We start from the raw sequence: 8,611 nt of genomic DNA on the forward strand, positions 1-8,611 counted from the left end.
GGTCAGGGCGGCAAAGGCACCTGATTCTCCGATCATGGCTGGGGGGCTGCCTTTGCCCTGCCCCCCAGCTCTTAGCTTCCCCCTGGGTTTCCAATCACTGTCAGTGGCAGGGGGCTTCTTCCTGCTTTCCCTTTCACCTCCCTGCATTTTGCCTACATATGCAAATTAACCGCCATCTTGTTGGCAGTTAAGTGCCAATCTTAGTTGGCAGTTAATTTGCATATAGCCCTGATTAGCCAATGAAAAGAGTAGCTCATACGCCAATTACCATTTTTCTCTTTTATTAGTGTAGATTCTGTTATAAAGGCAATATATATCCTCAACTAATCGACAAGTATATATTGAGAATCTACAATGTAAAAGATTCTGTAATAGGCATGTGGGATCATCCGTGGGTGGGCAGAATTCTAACATAGCCATCAAGAGTCCTGCTTCCTGGTACACACGTTTTATGGAGTCCTTTTCCCTGGATGTGGTCACAATATGTAGAAATGATGGTATATCAGTTCAGGGATTTTTGCAGGTGTAATGATATTACTAATCAGTTGACTTTGAGTGAACCAAAGTTAACTCACTAGGCCAATAGGAAAATGGGATGGAGATGATAGAGGAATGCTTTATAGTCATAGAAATGGCACAAGGTGTACCAAACCTAGGAAATGGAGATAAAAGGAGAGTTCATGCAGAAGAAAACAGATTCAAATTTATGGGATTCCCTAGAGGCGTTGGAAACATCAGCACAGTAAAAAAGAAGGAACTCTTACCATTTTTAACAGCATGGATGGAACTGGAGAACATTATGCTAAGTGAAATAAGCCAGTCAATGAAGGAAAAATATCACATGATCTCACTCATTTCTGGATAATAAAGACCATTATAAACTTATGAACAAAAATAGATACAGAAATTACTACAGATGGAAAAAAAAAAAGAAAAGAAACATCAGCAGCAGGTTTTGTTTTAAAGTTTTTGAGAGTGATTCTGGAGATAAAACAAATGCCTGTGTACTTTAATACTGATTAAAAAGCTCATTTAGTCCAATTTTCTTCACCTGACTTCACCAGATCCAACAGCCTCCATATATATATACAGTGGTAGAGCAGTCCCCTCTTATCAGTGGGGGATGTGTTCCAAGACCCCCAGTGGCTTGCCTGACATCACAGACAGTACTGAACCCCATATGTATTAATTATGGTTTTTCTATACATATATACCTATTATGAAGTTTAATTTCTAAATTAGGCACAGTAGGAGATTAACAACAATCTATATATATAAAAGCCTACGTGACAGTTACAACTGAACAAATGGTTGGTCGGTCGCTGTGACACACAATGACCACCATGGGGCAGATGCTCAATGCAAGAGCTGCCCCATGGTGGTCAGTGCGCTCCCACAATCAACCTCCAATTGGCCTGATCTGGACTGGGCAAGAGGGGCCCTGATTGGCCCGATCGCCTGCTAGGCCAAGGGACCCCACCTGTGCACAAATTTGTGCACTGGGCCTCTAGTAGTTAATAATAAAATAGAAGCACTTTGAGGTTTCGCTTTGGCATATCTCAATTGCCAGCATCACTACCCTTGTGCTTTTGGGACATTATTAAGTAAAATAAGGGTTATGGGAACACAAGCACTGTGATACCATGACCGTTGGTCTGATAACCCAGACAGCCACTAAGTGAGTAATAGTCAGGGAGTGTACGCAGCATGGACACGCTGGACAAAGGGATGATTCATACTTGGCCGGGAGAGAGCAGGAGAGCTTGAGATTCATTATGCTACTCAGAATAGCATGCAATTTAAAACTTACCAACTGTTTATTTCTGGAACTTCCCATTAAATATTTTCAGATCACAGTTGACCACAGTAACCAAAATCTCAGAAAGTGAAACTGTGTCTATGGGGGTACTACCGTACTTGCCCTGTCTCTAACATAATGTGCTTGCTTTCACCTATGTACCCTTGCAAACACTGTTTTAGCTCACTGTTAGTCTTCGGCGGTTGGGCTGATAATGTCTCTTAGCCTGTATTTACAAGGAGCTTCCATAGCTCGAAGAGAATATCTCCGTCATAGCATTGACCACTCTATTTTGTGATTATCTGTTACTTCAGTTGTCTCCTTCACTCTACTATGCCGCTTTGAGTTTATAAAGCAGGTCTTTAATCTCTGGACCCTTAGCCTATCAAACACCTGACACATATCATTTGAACAAGATCTGCTTTTCTGAATGAATTGATGTGACCAAACATCCATTTGTAAAAACACAGTTTCCCATTCTGTCAGCGTCTCCTTCCCTAGAGTTAAAAACACACAGATATTTTATGAAGACTCAAAGGAAACAGGTGGTGCAAGACAGTAGACGTTTTGAGAATAATGAACTCAGTACCACAGGGAAGTGTCATCATTGAAAGGAAGGTCAAGTTGCTGTGACTGAAGAAAATTAAAACAGAAAAAATGTTGCGAAGGCTACAGTAAAAGATTTGCCAGACATGCTGCGTCAGGATTTCACCTCTTCCCCCTGTTTTTTTTTTTTTTTTTTTTTTTTAGTTTCTTTAGTATGTGAAGTGTCAAGCCTAAAGTACTGAGAATGGTGCATGGAAACTTCAGCAGATCTTTCTATTTAATCCTGTTGCCAGAACAGACTCTCTTTTGAAATATGACAATACCCTCTGATCTCTTTTCCCTGGTTCTTCATTATGGAGTACAGTTTCAGAATAGGATGTCTCTCTTTTAGTAGCACATCTGTTCCGACTTCATTGTCTTCCCTTGAAACCATAATTTCCTCTTTGGGGATGTACAATTGGTGGCAAGTAGAGATGATTATGATGTAGTAAACAGAAACGATGGCTTCAGGTGGGTAATAATAGTTAAGAAATCAAGGTTTTTCCCTTCCGAGTAAATTCCTCTGCGGATTCAAATGAGGAAAAAGGAAACCAGAGTATGTGCAATGCCTGAGCAGAATGGCCCCACAATGGAATGGCTTCTCTTAGTCAGCTCATCTCTGATTTGAGGGTGTCTAGTTCTTATGGCTCATGTCACAGCTGTTGCAGCTAAATACATCTATATTGCCACATATACATATAATGTGTGTGTGCATTTTAAATCACTTTCAGTTTCTTATTTGATAATATAAGGAGCAGAAACTTTCTTTGGAACAGAGTTGGATTGACTCCTGGATGAAACACTTTGTTTTGTGACTTGCATGTCTCTTAACCACTTTGAGCCTTAAGGCCTATTTCAGTAAAAAAAAACAACAAAACCTCTGGATGAAAATAGCACCTTCTTTGTTCTGAAAATTTTAGATAATGTTTTTCAAATGCATGGGCCGGATGAGTCTGATCATGAAAATGCTCAATACATGGGAGTTGCTGTTTTTGTTATATGTGAAAAATCACCTCAAATCTCATATGATGGCTCTAGTGTCTTAGCTTCTAATATTTAGCATTGTTTTTGCCGCTGTTTGTCTCAGGCCCCAGAGCTTGCTTCTGAGTCCACATTTTGCCTTTCATCCCAGGTAATCTACCTTCCATTTTCTTACCTGCTTATAACTCTCTGCCCAAACATTGGTTTCTAGCAACTGAATTTGTACAAAGTAGCATTTGGAAAAAAACTGATGGACTTCTCATTAAATAAAAATTCTTATGGAGCTTTAACTTTGATTAACTTTATAAATACAGCTTAGGTGGGCCCCACCCCACAATCACCAGATCTCAATCCAGTTGAGCATTTGTGGGACGAAGTTAAAAGAGCCATCAGGTAGTTGGTTCTACAACCATCAAATCTCACAGAACTGGACAGTGCTATTCATCAGGCATGGTGTCAGGTTCCTCGCATCACCTTTCAACATCTCGTGGAGTCAATGCCAAGAAGAATTGCTGCAGTATTGAAGACAAAAGGTGGCCCAACGAAGTACTGATGGGGTGGTCATAATAATCTGGCCTCTCAGTGTATACATATGTAAAATTAGGTATAGATTCTTTTGCTTAAAGCTCTTTATAATTATAAATAACAAAAATTAACAAATTAATGATAAAAATTCTAACAATTAAAAATATATGTATTATTTTTTACTTCTAAACCCCACACATTGATTTTGCCAGTGGATTCTTAAATCTTAGGAAAATGGAATTATGGACATTTACTCTTTTGTATCTGGCTTCTTTTGATGAACATTAGGTTTGTGAGATTTAGCCATTTTCTCCCCAGGGTGAATGAATTCTGACCATTTTGTCTTCTTGTGTGTTATGAGCCCAAAACTTAACTTCTCAGAAAGGGATCTGTTATAGGGCACTGTGGAGGGTGTGATATTGCACCATGGACATTCCTCTTTAGAAATGAAGGACGTATTCTCCCAGCTGGGGAGAGTGCTGTTAATAGAAAACCCTTGTGGACAGCCCCTGTGGGGACTGCTTAGCTGAATAAAGCTGCCCTCTCTCTAATAGCAGTAGTCTGTAGACAGCCCATATAACAATGAGCAATGGGTTGAAAATAAGATTAAAAATGATTTTCCAATTTACATACAGGTTCTTTTTTTAGTGAGCAAATAAATTATGATGAACTCGGTGTCTTTACTGTTGTTAACTTTCACTGGTTTTAATTTCGTTTTTGTTGGTATGTTTATACTGAACAATGGGGGTATGTGGAGACATTTATTTGACTGTCCTTCAAATTAGGAAAATTATACAATTGACTAGGACAGTGATGTTCAACTGGTGTGCCAAGGCACACTGGTGTGCTGCAAGAATTTCTAAAACATCAATACCTGACTGTTTAGTAAGGGGCACTGACTTCTTTTCCCTTAGATTGTAAAAAAAAAAAAAAATGACAACAGCCAACACAACAGTAGCCATCTTGTATGAATGAATCAAAATTATACCTATTTTTTTGTCAGATCGGCAGAAAACAAATTTTTTTATTTGTGCTGCAGAATTTTAGTAATTAGTTTATGTGTGCCATGAGATGAAAGTGTTGAAAATCGCTGGACCAGGAGTTTGCATACATTATTGCAAGGCTATCCTATAGCTTTCTTTCTATTTTCCCTGCTAACAAGTCTTCAAATTTCTTCAAAAAATGAAACAAAACAAACAAAAAATAACTGCATCCAATCCATGGAATTACTAGCAAACATGCTTTATCTAAGCAAGTTATGGCTGCCTCATTCTTCCTTTCCATCTCCTCACTTTCCAAGCTGCCCTTCTACCCAGGGATGGCTATGTCATCTGATGTTAGCTAATTGGACATAGGGGATGACTACTTGGAAAATCTAAAAATGCTGTGCTTCTCAGCAAAGGGAAAGCTCCATTTCCACCTGCCTGCCCGCCTTCCTGTTTGCAATGTGAATTGTTAGGCCCTGCTTGCTGGGAGCTGGAGCTACCATTTTGCGACCATGAGTTAAGGACTAGAGATAAACACTCACATCCCTGATAGAACCGAGATGCTCTTATGAGAAAGAAAGAGAGGCATACTTCCATCAGTTGTACATAACTTTTTTTCTTTTTTTAAGTCACTTTTTTGTGCAGTGTTCTGTTTACCTACAGCTTAAAACTTTCCTAGTAGATTTAAAGGTCCTCGACTCATAAGCTGTGGTTCCCATTGTGTGAAGTACATGAGCTGGGAGGCTGGGTAGTCGCTTGCCTCTATGGTGCAGCCTTTTCATACGTCTCCATTGAAGAGACCATCAGATCACAGTGGAAAGACTTGCTAAGCAGCACAGCTAAAATCTAGAAAGCAGCAGGGGCCTAAAAGATCCACAGAAGCCTATTTTTAAATTCTGCTTCTCTAACGTGAATCTATTAAAGTTGCTGAAGTATTTTTTTACAGATGATATTTGGGCTGGCATTTCTGTAAGTGGAAGAGATTATCTTTTGCTTACAATTTGTCACTTCTAACTAACTGTAGATCACGGCCGTTTAGAAGCTTAACCCCTTTAAAGTTAGGCTTTCTTCCAGCATTTGCCAAAATCCCTTTAGCAGGCTGATAAAAATAGCAGCAGCAAAGCAATTAGTTTTAATCCCAAACATCTGCAGTCCAAAATATGCTCTCTCCTATTTTAGTTACACATGACTCCAAATTCACATTTAAGGTCCTGATGAACTGGAAAAAAAAATGGAAGATACTTCAAATAATATGCATTGAAATTCAACTCTAACTACTCCTATCCAGATCTCACAGCAAATATTGGCCATCAATGTCAGTAAAAGTTAGTGAAATGATGTTATTGTGGTGTCGATTTATTGGCACAAAATAACTAAAAATTAGATTTTAGTTCAACTCAGGAAACATTTCACAAATTTCTACCAGTCCTGAGAGCTCTGAAAAGTTGGGGACAAAGAAAACATGGTACAGTCCCTGCCCTCGGATATCTCATAGTCTAAAGGCAGACTGAAATCTCTTTTCTTCACTCCCACATCCACTGACTTGTCATGGATTTAAAATATTATAGACCTCAGCATTTGAAGAAAACTATGGCAAGACATGTGACATGCTCTCAATGGTAATTAGTCTCTAAACAGTCATTGATTTTGTGGGGTACTATTAAAAAGTAAACAATCCATAGGAAGTTGGTAAACTTCCAAAGCAGAAAGTGGAGAAATTTCTGACCTGAGCCAGTGGGATACAATCTAAATTAATAACAAGGCAGTGAAAGTTTTGTTATAGCACACAATTAAAATTTTGCAAATATTTAAAATATTTTCTTTGGCTAAATATAAACAGAATCTTATCCCTCTGCCCAATCAAATGAAACAGTTTTTGGCCTGGTCAGTGTGGCTCAGTGGTTGACCATCAATCTATGAACCAGGAGCTCATGGTTTAATTCCTGGTCAGGCCACATGCCCCAGTTTTGGGCTGGAGCCCCAGTAGGAGGAGTGCAGGAGGCAGCTGATCCAATTCTCTCTCTCTCTCTCTCTCTCTCTCTCTCTCTCTCTCTCTCTCTCCTTCTTCCTTCCTCTCTGAAATCAATAAAATAAAAATAAAAAAGAAACAGCTTTTGATTGCCAGGTAACTTTCAGCAAGTGGCCTTTTGGAATCAAGGCAACTATTCTGTTGCACTAATTGGGTTAATACTGTTTCAAGGTTACTGGGCTTTTTGGGGGGATCGTCCTTGTCCTAGTTATGAAGAAGCTTGCACAGGTACATGCGCCCTCGCTGCCCTCCCCATCAAAAATGGAAGCAGCCCCCAGCCCTCTGTTTCATAAAGGTCAATAACGACTCCCACGTGACAGTTCTGGGTCTCTGGAAAACAGCTACCAAAAACAAAAATTATAAAAAGGAAGTGCAATGGAGTATTAGAGGAAATCCGAGAGAGAGGAGAGAGAGAGAGAGAGAGAGAGAGAGAGAGAGAGAGAGAGAGAGAAAGCAAAAGTAAGCAAGGAAAGACTTCACACCATGATGCTGGTCTCACAGAGGTGAAAGAAAGGGGAAGGGAGCTGGGTTGAACAGGAAGACCCTCAGATGGCTGTGCAGCTCTGAGAGTCTCAGCCAGCCCACAAAGATTGCCCGTAAGGAAGAGCCAAATGACCAGATATGGTGAGCTCTAAATCCCAGCCATGCTCAGTCTTTGGCTAGAGGCTGTCCAGAAAGTGTGTGGCCTTGACTTGAAAGCTGAGAGGACCTTGAAGTGCTGGGCTCCAGCTAACTGCATCCTTTGCAGCACACTGTTTCAAAAGGAGATATGAGCAGCTCGCCACCCTGTACTAGTGAACTGGGAATGATTTTTAACCTTTTTCTTCAAGTACTTAGCAGGTTCCTCCTAGAGCACTATGTCCACATAAATTCATTCAATTCACAAAAACAGATCCAGAGACTGAGAAGCATCAATCAGACAATCAAACCTCAGAGGGAAGGTAGGGGAGGGTGGGGGTAAGAGGGAGAGATCAACCAAAGGACTTATATGCAAGCATATAGGCCTAACAGGGGGGTGAGGGCATGAGTGGGGGAGAGAGGGAGTAATGTGGGGATAAGGACACATATATAATAACTTAATCAATAAAAAAATTCAAAAAAATTCATTCAATTCAATGTATTTCATTTAATGCAATTCTCCAAATGCTGCCTTAGTGAACTGGCATCCCTGCTTTTTAGGACAACCTTCTCTCACAGTGAGCACCAGGTAGAGACCTGTCACTCACCAGCTGAGGCTGCCATTTTATTTCAGGAATACACTTGGGAATAAAAAATCTTAAATGCAAAATATCGAGCTGAGAACCAACCGTGTAACTGAGGACCTAAAGTGGAACTAGAGTCCTGAGCAATATCACCAGGACATGGTGACATTGTTTATTTTCTCCCCATCTTCCTCTCAGATCTTTTACTCTCCATGTTTGTGTGAGTTACTTCACTAAGTTGGATACCATTCAAACCATAAGGCCTGAGATGAGAGAGAGGATTGGATGTGGAGCAAACAGCCCCAAGATATAAAATGCTCTCTATACTGAGTCACAGGACAGTACTTAGATGGTATTCGACAAGTTTTATATGCTCACCATATTCTCTTTATGATTTTATCTATTTGATACTATCCTATATAATAATCCTATATAATAAAAGGGTAATATGCATATTGACCCTAAGGGTGGAATGACCAGACGCTATGACATGCACTGACCTATG

This window comes from Myotis davidii, unplaced genomic scaffold, assembly GCF_000327345.1.
Source record: "Myotis davidii unplaced genomic scaffold, ASM32734v1 scaffold962, whole genome shotgun sequence".
NCBI lineage: Eukaryota > Metazoa > Chordata > Mammalia > Chiroptera > Vespertilionidae > Myotis > Myotis davidii.